The following is a 12,216-nucleotide window of genomic DNA, read 5'->3' on the forward strand; positions in this document are numbered from 1 at the left end:
CAATATTTGTTCTTCCAACCCATGAGCAAGGAATGTCTCTTCATTTCTTTGTTTCATCTTGAATCTCTTTCATCAGTGTTTTATAGTCTTCAGAGTCCAGATCTTTCACTTCTTTAGTAAAGTTTATACCTAGATATTTTATTATTTGGGGTGCAATTGTAAATGGGATTGTTTTCTAATTTCTCTTTCTGTTGCTTTATTTATTAGTGTATAGAAATGCAACTGATTTCTGTACATTGATTTTGTATCCTGCAACTTTACTGAATTAATTTATCAGTTCTAGTAGTTTTTTGGTAGAGTCTTTAGGGTTTTCTATATATAGTATCATGTCATCTGCTATAGTGACAGTTTTACTTCTTCCTTCTTTTTATTTCTTTATGTTGTCTACTTGCTGTGGCTAGAACTTCCAGTATTATGGTGAGTAAAAATGAGAGTGGACATCCTTATTTTGTTCCTGACCTTAGGGGAAAAGCTTTCAGTTTTTCACTATCGAGTATGATGTTGGCTGTGGGTTTTTCATGTAAGACCTTTATTATGCTGAGATATGTTCCCTCTAGACCTACTTTGCAGAGATTTTTTTTATTAAATTTTTTTTACATTCATTTAATTTTGAGAGAGAAAGCGACAGAGCATGAGCAGGGGTAGGGGAAGAGAAAGAGAGAGGGAGACACAGAATCTGAAGCAGGCTCCAGGCTCTGAGCTGTCCGCACAGAGCCCAACGCGGGGCTCGAACTCATGAACCGCGAGATCATGACCTGAGCTGAAGTCGGACGCCTAACTGACTGAGCCGCCCAGGTGCCCCGAGAGCTTTTTTTTTTTTAATCGTGAATGGATATTGTACTTTGTCAAATGCTTTTTCTGCATCTATTGCAATGATCATATGGTTTTTATCCTTTCTTTTACTAATATGAAATGTGTTGGTTGCTTTGCAAATATTGAACCACTCTTGCATCTCAGAAATAAATCCCACTAGATTGTGGTGTATGATTTATTTTAATATATTGTTTGATTTGGTTTGTTCATATTTTTTGAGGATTTTGCATCTATATTCATGAGAGATATTGGCCTGTAGTTGTCTATTTTTGTGGTGTCTTTAGCTGGTTTGGGTATGAGGGTGATACTAGCCTCATAGAATAAATTTGGAAGTTTTCCTTCCTCTTGTATTTTTTGGAATAGTTTAAGAAGAATGAGTCTTAAATCTTCTTTAAATGTTTGGTAGAATTTGCCTCCAAAGCCATCGGGTCCTGGACTTTTGTTTTGGGGGAGTTTTTTGTTTTGTTTTGTTTTGTTTTTATGGATTCAATTTTATTGCTGGTGATAGGTCTGTTCAAATTTTCTATTTCATCCTACTTTGGTTTTGGTATGTTAGCTTCTAGGAATTTATCCATTTCTTCTAAGTTGTCCAATTTGTTGACATATAGTTTTTCATAATATTCTGATATAATTGTTTGCATTTCCGTGGTGTTGGTTGTTATTTCTCCTCTTTCACTAGTCATTTTGATTATTTGGGTCCTCTCTCTCTTTTTTTTTTTAATGAGTTTGCTAGAGGTTTATCAATTTTTTTGATCTTTTAAAGAACCAGCTCCCAGTTTCATTGATCTGTTCTATTTTTTGTTTTTGTTTTCGTTTTAGTTTCCATATCATTTATTTCTGCTCTAGTCTTTATTTCTTTCTTTTTGCTGGATTTAGGTTTTGTTTGTTGTTCTTTTTCCAGATCTTTTAGGTGTAAAGTTACATTGTTTATTTGATATATTTCTTTCCCCTTGAGGTAAACCTGTATTGCTATAAACTTCCCTCTTAGAACCACTTTTGCTGCATATAAAAACTATTTTTAAATGACAGAGCAATGGTTATTTTATTACTGAAATTTTTCAAATGGACTGATAAGAGTTCATAATAATAATAAAGCATGAAAGGATATCTGATTATTTGGTTAGTGCATTTGCAAAACAAATGTAATAAACCCATTCTCCCAAAAGAAACTTTAAATAAATGTCTCTTAGATCAATCATTAAATCTAATTTCTTTTTTTTATATATAAAACTTTTTATTTATTTTTGAGAGATCAAGAGTGAAAGCAGAGGAGAAGCGGGGGTGGGGTGGGGGGGCAGGAGACAGGGGATCCGAAGCGGGCTCTGTGCTAATAGCAGTGAGCCAGATGAAGGGCTCAAACACACGAAGCATGAGATCATGACCTGAGCCAAAGTTGGCCACTCAGCCAACTGAGCCACCCAGGTGCCCCATTAAGTCTACTTTCTAAGAAGCCAGTGAATGTTGCATCAGATTCATAAAATTGGGTGAATATACTTTTATAGAGGGAAAATTCTTAAGATATATCATAATCCTTAGATATAACATGTATATAATATATGAAGGATATCAAATAAAAAGATTGAGTACATCTGGAGTAGGGTCTAGACAATGGTATTTTTATAAAATTTTATGATTAGGTCTGATATGCATTAAGATGCATTGGCCTAAAAAGTACTTGATTCAAATTTTTTAAAAAAGATAAAAGACTGACAATCAACATTTTAAACAATAATTGAAATATATTGTTGCTCATTATCATCAGACAAAACACTATCAAGACTCAAATAAATAGGGGAAAGTTCAACAGAACTATCTTATAAGACTTCCAGTCAATGTTTTTCCTGAATTTAAACATATACAGAAAGCAAGTCATTGAAAAATCTCTAGGGGCTTCCTATAAAGCATAAAATTTCTGAAATATTTATATTAATAACATCTTCCCTATACAAATGTAACCTAGGGAAGGCTGAGCATTTCTTCTGATTTAACAGCTCTTCCCATGCAGCTCACCAAATCTGATTATTTCTAGCATCCCTTTTTATAAGGTAAAAGAACAAAGCTTTGTGTTTTTCCAGGATCCCTCTGGGAAATCTCGAAGACTACTTTAGGTGTAAAAGATTTCCTGCAAGTCTTATTTATTTTCTTCTATATTTCAGACCTAATTTTTCAAAGGCAAAAATCAAGAGTTGTCAGAGGAGATTTAGACACTTGATTAAGACAGGATCATGGGTGCTTGAGAAACAGTACTTGGCTGCTTATTGAATCAAAGTGACAATAAAACATTTAAAAATAAAGACAGCGAGGAAACAGAATTGCAAAGAACCTTAGCACCTTCATAAGCAAGGAAACTTTTTTTGTTCCCTTTTATTCTCCTCCTCCTCTTTTTCTTCTTCTTCTTTTTCATAATTAAGAGCATAAAGTCAACATAGAGAAGGTAAGATTTTTCAGGCAAGTCAGAGTCTTTGCTTTCTAGGCAGATTACACAGAAAGTAAATAAGGTAGCCAACTCTCCCAGCTTCCCCAGGACTGTTCTGATTATAATACTGAAAGTTCCACATCCCCGGTATCCCTTGGTTCCAGGCCAATCAGGAATGTGGGTTACTTTAAAAAGAATAGCCGTTGGGGCACCTGGGTGGCTGAGTCGGTTGAGCATCCAACTTCGACTCAGGTCATGATCTCGCGTTTTGTGGGTTCAGGCCCACCTGGCATTAGGCTTTGTGCTGATATCTCAGAGCCTGGAGCCTGCTTCAGATTCTGTGTTTACCTCTCTCTCTGCCCCTCCCCTGCTTATGCTGTGTCTCTCTCTGTCTCTCAGTAATAAATAAACATTAAAAAAAATTTTTTTTAAAGAATAGTCATTTACACTGTAGGTGAAGACATTAATCAGAAAATCAAGGATGCAAGCCCATCAAGACCGAGAACATTGCAAAAATTTTAACACATTTCATAGCTTATAAGATTAAGAATTATAAACCAGGATAAGAAAAATATACTTTCCAAGTCTTTCCCTTTACTACACTTTTTCATACTCTGGTTATACTTTTATTCTAATACAGATGTCAAGAGGTCCATAAGTTCAAAACTAATTCTATAATAATATTAAGATGCTATTTTTAATAATATGCTATACATTAATCACTATCTTCAAATGAATACATAAATGAGTATTCTAAATATTTCTCAGTTTTGATTTTTAATAGAGTAAGTATAAATAGTTGTAATACACATAAATCCCAAGAACCACTGCTTATGGAAAAACGAAAGCATATTCTCGGTTGGATTTCTGTCATTTCTCCTAGTGCAGTTGCGACCACTGATATTAATTTTAACTTTTCACTCAAGTAATTAACTTCTATTTCACAGAGAAAACTAGAGAGCAGATAATTGAGAACTTTCTGTCATACTGAAGCATTTTAGCACACAGCAGAGTTCAGAATATAATTTTTTATAGTCACATGCATTCCTGTGTGGCAAAAATGAGCACATTCATTAACATGACTCATTGCTATAGCTTCTCTTTTAGCATATTAAAAAAGCAAAATTATGCTTAGTAATCAATGTGTCAGTGCTCTATCCTACTTAGAAAGTACCTACATATTCACTGGTTACATAATAATTAATTTAATTTAATATCAGCTTACGGGTTTTAAAAAAGCTGTTGAAATTAAAAATTTGTCAGAACAATGATTCAATTTAGTCAAGCATAAACTTATATTTTTCATAATCTTAAACATTATGTAGGAATAATGTTAGCTTATCTGATCAGTAAACCAATAAATGTCTAAGAAAAACATACCTAAGTAGAAAAAACTGCTTGTATTATACTTAACAATGATAAATCAGAGGAGACAAAGCTGTTTTTATTAAACTCACATTAGTAAACTGGTCTTGTTTGCCAAACATTTACTTTAATTATGTGGATTTGGATTCTTAAAAGGTTTCTGACTTAGCTTCAGGAAGAAGATTTTTTAGCACATTTAAAGTATTAGAAGTTTAATTATCTTATTTGGAGGATTTTATATAGACATTTATTCTATAAACCAATAAGAACAAAGCTCCTTTAATTTAAAAGACTTTGTAATCTAATTTGTTTATACCCTCCAGAAATAAGAAAATACATACACACACACACACACACACACACACACACACATTGATAAGTAAAGGCCTTTCCAAATACAGAGAGCTTATAGCTTTAATTCTACAATTTTAGCCACAAGTCACATGAAACAGACACAAAATTGTTTGTTTTTTTTTTTAAATCACCATTCTGTATATCAAAGAGACCTGTTCTCCTTCCTACTGGGCATGAATTTTTAAATTAATTTGTGTTCAAAATTGTGTTTCCCAGAGAATGTAGAGTTGGCAAAGTTAAAATTCTATACTTGGATTCACCTAGGAGCCAAGAAAAAAAAATGTGTCTTGCTTTAAGCTGCTCATGAAATATACTTCTCTGGGCACACAGTCCACCTGGCTCTGTCAGGTGAATCTATCGTGCATCTCAGCAGAAACTTCAAAACTGTTAAAAGATATTTTTTAAATGCTTATTTATTTTTGAGAGAAAGAGACACAGACAGTGTGATTGGGGGGAGGGCAGAGAGAAAGGGAGACAGAGATTCTGAAGCAGGCTCCAGACTCTGAGCTGTCAACAGAGTCCAATGCAGGGCTCGAACCCATGAACCGCAAGATCATGACGGGAGCTGTAGTCGGACATTTAACTAACTGAGCCACCCAGGCACCCCTAAATGATACTCTTTTAAAGATGAAATCATAACTCTCATATAAATATAAAATGAACACTTAGCAAAGGTTTTAAATTAACTCATTAGTTGATGAGGGAATGAGTAAGATGTTACAGCTGCTTCAAATGATAATTTGACTTACAGAGATTCATATTCTTTACGGGATAAAACCTATTCCATGATCAGGAATCAATTGCACAGCTATAGACTGGAAGCGGTTGCCTCACAATCAGCTCTACAAGTTAACTTCTATCTCTACAAAGTTGGCTAGCTAAAGACTACCTGAATGGGTGGGCTATGTAGAATACCCACTAATATATTTTTTTTTTGCTGTTTAAAAATGTTCACAACTTTTCAGAAAAGAATAAAAATGTTATAAATCCACAAAAGTGAAGAAAGTGAAAAAGCAGTTGAGTGATGGGAGAAATGAAAAAGGGTTTGGGTAAGTAGTGATTGACTTGGCAGAGTAGGAAAAAAAAAAACCCTCAAGTGTCACAAAAGGAGTATGCCAATGAGAAGCTGTCTAATTTGCCCAAAAAAACTTTCTGTGGGGGCACAGAAGTCAGAAGCATAAATGCCCCAGAAGATAGGAGTAAAGACTGAAAGTAGAAAGATCAGTTACATGTTTATAAAAGAAACAACTAGGATTCTGCACTTTCACCTCTTTCCCATCTAGAAAATTGACTATGCCTACCACTTCCATCAAGAACTACAGGTATACTCTCTACAAAATTGTCCCTTTGGGCTTCTACATCTGAGGACATAGGCACAGCACAACCACCTTGGGTTGTACAACAGGAGAGCTACAATAGGAGGAAGAAGCACTCCAGGACAATATTTTCAAGAAATAATATCTTCCTTGATGCGCTTGATTCTACTGAGAGAGATTTCACGTTGTGTTTGAGAGTTTGGAAAGAATTAGGAAGAGATATGTATTAGGCTGAAACATAGGAAATTCACAATGTTCAACTGATTTGGACTTACAAAAAAAAAAAAAAAACCACAACAATTTCAAGCAACAACCTAAGGCAAATATTAACAGAACAAAGGGAAACAAAGAGTTGTGCAGGAATAGAAATCTAATCACAATAAATTATTCAGCTTGATTATCAATATTTAAATAGTCAAAATAATGTAAACACTAAACATTGACCTACCCCAAAATTGGATAATACAGAGAGAGAGAGGGAGAGAGCAAATAAAGGACTGAAAGGTATATGTTGGAAGGGAAGGAAAAACTGGTATAATACTGTGAAATCTTCAACATCAATTGACAGAAGTCAATAGAAAATGTCTAAAATTGGTATAGTAAAGAAAAGTTATATAAGTCTATTGAGAAATGTAGAGGCAAGTGCCAGCAAAACAGCCAAACATGGTAAAAAACAGTTGCTTCTGGGAAGTAGGACTTTGTAAATAGAAGCAGCACAAAAGACTTCTACTTTTATTATAAGCCATGTAGTAATTTGAGTTTTGTAATATTTACACACACTATATTGAGAAAAATATGGGGGGGGGAATGCAATAAAGAAAGGAAGAGAGCAAACAAGGAACTGAGGGAAATATTTGTAACAGTTATATAGTAAGATTAATTTCCTTAATATAAAAAAGCTCTTTATTTTTTATTGAAGTATAATTAATATGCAATGTGATATTAGTTTCAGGCACATAACATATTAATTCAACAATTGTATAAAAAAGTGCTCACCATGATAAGTGTAGTCACATTCTGTCACTATATAATGTTACTACAGTATTATTGACCATTTCTCTATGATATACTTTTCATCTTTGTGACTTATTTATTTTATAACTGAAAGTTTGTACCTCTTAATACCCTTTATGTATTTCACCTGTCCTCTCCTCTGCCATCTCCCCTCTGGCAACCACCAGTTTGTTCTCTGTATTTAAGAGTCTGGTTTTTTCTTTGTTCATTTGTTTTGTTTTGTTTTGTTTTAGATTCCACATATGAGTGAAATGATATGGTGTTTGTCTTTCTTTGATTTATTTCACTTAGCATAATACCCTCTAAGACCATAAGGTTTAGATGCATAAGGATGTTGCAGATAGCAAGATACCATTCTTTTTTATGATTAAGTAATACTTCATTGTATATACATACCACATCTTCTTTATTTGCTTATCTATCAATGGACACTTGGGCTGTTTCTGTACCTTGGCTATTGTAAGCAATACTGCAGTAAATAGAGGGGTGCATATATCTTTTCAATTTACTGTTTTCATTTTGGGGAGGGAGATAAATACCCAGGAGTATAATTACTAGATTATGTGGTATTTCCATTTTTAATTTTTTGAGGACCCTCCATACTGTTTTCTCTGGTTGTACCAATTGACATTCCCACCAATAGTGCATGAGGGTTCCTTTTTCTCCACATCCTCACCTACACTTTTATTTCTTGCCCTTTTAATACTAGCCATTCTGACTGATGCGAGGTGATATCTCACTGTGGTTTTGATCTGCATTTCCCTGATGATTAGTGATGTTGGGAATCTTTCCATGTATCTTTGCCATTGTACATCTTCTCTGGAAAAATGTTGATTCAAGTCCTCGGCTCATTTTTTCATTAGATTCTTTGGGTTTTTTTTTTATGTTGAGCTATCTAAGTTCTTTATATATTTTGGATATTAATCCCTTATCAGATATATAATTTGCAAATACCTTCTCCCATTCAGTAGGTTGCCTTTTTGCCCTACAGAAGCTTTTTATTTTGGTATTGGCCCAATAGTGTTTTTGCTATTGTTTCCCTTGCCTGAGAAAACATACCTAGAATATGTTGCTAAGCCAAGAGATTACTACTTCTGTTTTCTTCTAGGGGTCTTATGATTTCAGGCCTCACATTTAGGTTTTTAATCCATTTTGAGTTTATTTTCATGTATAGTATATGAAAGTTGTTCAGTTTCATTCTTTTGTATGTAGCTGTCCAGTTTTTCCAGAACCCTTTATCGAAGAGACTGTCTTTTCCCCATTGTATATTCTTGCCTCCTTTGTTATACATTAATTGACCTTATAGGTGTGGATTTATTTCTGGACTGTCTGTTCTGTTCCATTGATATATGTGCCTGTTTTTAATGCCAAACCCTACTGTTTTGTTTACTGCAACTTTGTAGTGTATCTTGAAATCTGGGATTGTGTTACCTGACACTTTGTTCTTCTTTCTCAAGATTCCTTTGACTGTTTGGGGTCTTTTGTGGTTCCATGCACATTTATAAAAAGCTCTTTAAATCAGTCAAAAGTCTAACAACCCAATTTCAAATGAACAAGGGACATGAAAAAGCAGCTCACAGAAAAAAAATGTCCACAAGTATTTGAAAACATGCTCAATTATAATAGAATAAATTCATTTTAAAACAACAGAATACATTTTTAGAAACCTATCTGATTGACAAAGATTTCTAAAAAATTACTTGTTAATACACAGGGTTGCCAAGAATGTGATGAAACAGAACCCTCATACGCTGGGACAACCTATTAAAAACATTTTCTGTAATGTGTAGAAAAACATATGCACAAGATGGATCAGAATTGCAGTTTGTAATTACAAATGACAGGAAACAACCCAAATGACCTTCCAGTCAGGACTGGCTAAATTAATTATGGTACTTGCAAGGAGTTGGATACTATACAGCAGTCAAAAAGAATAAGAAAGCTCTCTGTGTATTAATATGAAAATTTACTAAGGGAAGCACAAAGAAAAATATGGATCAAAGTTTGTCGGATTCTCCTTTTTGGATAAAAAGGCAAGAAGTGGGAAATGTCTTTGTATCTGATTTTATATATGGAAAGAAACTCTGGAAAGGTACACAAGAAATTAATAAAAATGGTTTCTTGCTTAGCAATAGCAGCAGCAGGAACTGAACCAAACTTTTCACTGTATATTTTTTCATGCTTGAATTTCAAGCCAGGTGAACATGTTAGAGATAAATAAGAACAAAGTAGATCATATGTGCTGATTTGGAAATATTTCTTAGATATATTAAATGGAAATGTCAGATATTCCTTACATCTGATGGAAGGAAAGTTCAGTGGGAAACAGTTTCCATCTAGTGAGATTACCAAAGGCAGTCCAGGGATTCTTGGAGGAGGGGCAGGGATAGCCCCCTTGAGAAGAGGTGGTCTAGAGTAACTGCTGCCAGTGCCCTACCTCCTCCTAACTATTGGTTAGAGGGTGGGAAAGGGTGGGGAGACCCAAGGATTGCAAATGGACCCCATCTTAGGCCTGAGCCATTTGATCCCTGTGGCCCTAGAAGGGATGAAGATTTATGACCTCTTGTTCTCCTGGCCTGCCTTCTGGGTGCAAAAGTGGGGAAGGGGCACAATTTGCATAAAAACTAAAGCAAGGCCCAGTACTGCCTGATAGCTGAAGGAACTACCAGGTCTCCTTCCTCCTGAGGACTCTGGTGAAGACAAATCTAATGGCTCATACCTGATTAGCACCAATCATTTACTCAGGGCCCCGATGAGGGCTCTGGGCTTGGGGACCCACATCTCACAGCATGGGGAACAGACTTGCCTGGCCCCAGCAGCCTCATAGGAGTGTCCACTTGGAAAACATTGAATCTGACTCAAACACACAGCGAGGTTGGCAACCTATCAGGCCGGTGAAGGGCACCACGATCAGGTACTCCTCACCTACATTGCCCCAAAGAGAATGACATGCCCCTAGTGGCTGCCTTGAGGTCACTGTGGGCATGCGGGCAGCCATGCAATGACCATTACTAATACCTGTTCCTGAGGCCTGGCTCTCCCAAGTCCAGAGGGCAGCACTCGTGGAATGCAGGGCACTGAAGGGACCATAAAAGACTGATGCTTTCTGTGGTCCAACACCTTTGGCCACCCTCAGCTCTCTTTTTATACCTGGGCTTCATGGGAATTTTGTTTTTGCTTGTTTGTTTTGTAGCTCTCCCATGTTTAGTGCATAAAATGTGCTACATTAATGCTTCTTGCACTTTGGCAGGTATCAGAATCACCTGGGGAGCTAATAAGGCATGCCCAGGATCATTAAAGTAGCATAAGGCCTACCCTCTGTATTTTCACCAACTACATTGGGGTAATTCTGATAGGGCCAAAGTTGGAGAAGCACTGCACTAAGCTATTTTCAAACATTACACAATTTAATTCTCAACACCGCCTTAATAAGTATATATTATTTTCTTCAACTAGAAAACAAGTCCTTATCGGTCAGATAAAAGAGTGTCTGGGTTCAAATCCACAATCTTCTTACTAGCTGTGTGACCCTTGGAAGGTACATAACCTCTCTGAACCTCATCTTCACCAACCTCATAGTGGGACTTCAGTGACATTCTCTCTCTTGAAGGGCAGCTGAGAGAGTTAAATGAAACAAGCCAGGACAAGTGCTTGGCACACTCAATAAAAGATCATGATTGCTATTCTAATCATGGGTTAAACCACTTATTGGAAACAAAACACTGTATAATAAGAGGTTTTGAATGGGCACACCTTCATTGATTTTAACACATCAAATGGCATTTGACAAACGGTGCAAAAGAATATGGACCAATATCTAATTGATTAAATCACCAATGTTTTCATTTAATTTGAGGTTCTTAAAAAGAAAGATTGCTGGTAGTTTATAGCATCATTCATAGTCAAAATCCTTCTGTCTTTCCTTCACAGAGAATGCAGAAAATTGGGGCTTCTGCCTGAGAAATACCCTCCCCATTTACACTCAAGACCAGCAGTCTTCACTCTACAAATATTTGTTTATTCCTCATCTACAATGTGCTAGTCACCGGGGATATGGCAGTAAGCAAAATAGAGAGACAGTAAATAATCCCCTAATCTCAGGGAGAAAGAGATAGTAAATAAACAGATGTTCCCTAATCTGAGAAAAGTCAGAAATTCCTTAGTTCTGGTGGCAGAAAATTTCAGCAGGGAGCAGTTTCCATCTGTCAGGATTGCCAAGGGCATTCCAAGAATCCTTGGAAGAAAGGCAGGGACAGCTCCCTTGGGAAGAGGTGGTCAGGAGTGACTCACCCTTGCTAGTTCCCCACATCCTCTCAACTGCTGGTAAAAGTGTAGGGCAAGGTGGGAAGGAAGAGGGGGTTGCAAGTGGGCTCCTCCCTGAGCTAAAGCAATTTGATCCCTGTGGCCCTGGGAAGAATGAGTGTTTGTGATCTCCTGTTCTCCTGGCCTACCTTCTGGGCACAAAAGTGGAGAAGGGGAACAATTTACATAAAAACTAAAGCAAGATGCAGCTCTGTGTAGTGGCTGAAGGAACTCGAGGTCCCCTTCCTCTCGGGGTCTCTGGTGAAGACAAATCTGGTCTTGTCTAGTTCCTATAACAAACACAGGCCAGACAGACAAATTGCAAGGGCATTCAACAAAGGGAGGGGAAGGAGTGGGCCCTGAGGAGAAGCTGAGTAAGCATTCAGCTGATGCCTTTTCCCTGGTAGGACCTGCTTTCTTGCCTCAGGAGGAAAGAGGGTGGAGCTGGGCAGGCCTGGGCTCTAAAGGCTGCCTTGCTTAACTGGAGCCAGTGAAGAGCCCAGATGCTGGCAGCCAGATGCTCCTGAGAACTGCAGGTAAATGCCTGGAAATCTGCTGTGCTTGCTCTTAGCTGACTGATTTATCTTAGACCCAAGCTTCTTGAGAGATCCACATCTTCACTTTCTCGTGTGCTCT

At 36.6% G+C, this 12,216-nt stretch overlaps 1 protein-coding gene across 2 annotated transcripts in view; it reads left to right on the forward strand.

The window, feature by feature from the left end:
• The window catches only part of RBP2 (retinol binding protein 2), a 66,502-nt gene that overhangs the window by 16,157 nt on the left and 38,129 nt on the right, over positions 1-12,216 (forward strand). The window contains exon 2 of one of the 2 annotated variants that reach the window (XM_042998997.1): positions 11,988-12,116. The exons of the other annotated variant lie outside the window; for it this stretch is intronic. The gene's annotated coding sequence lies outside the window, so the exon portion shown is untranslated. The remainder of the gene's footprint in view (positions 1-11,987; positions 12,117-12,216) is intronic. 2 annotated transcript variants of the gene reach the window in all.

Source organism: Panthera tigris, chromosome C2 (genome assembly GCF_018350195.1).
Source record: "Panthera tigris isolate Pti1 chromosome C2, P.tigris_Pti1_mat1.1, whole genome shotgun sequence".
NCBI lineage: Eukaryota > Metazoa > Chordata > Mammalia > Carnivora > Felidae > Panthera > Panthera tigris.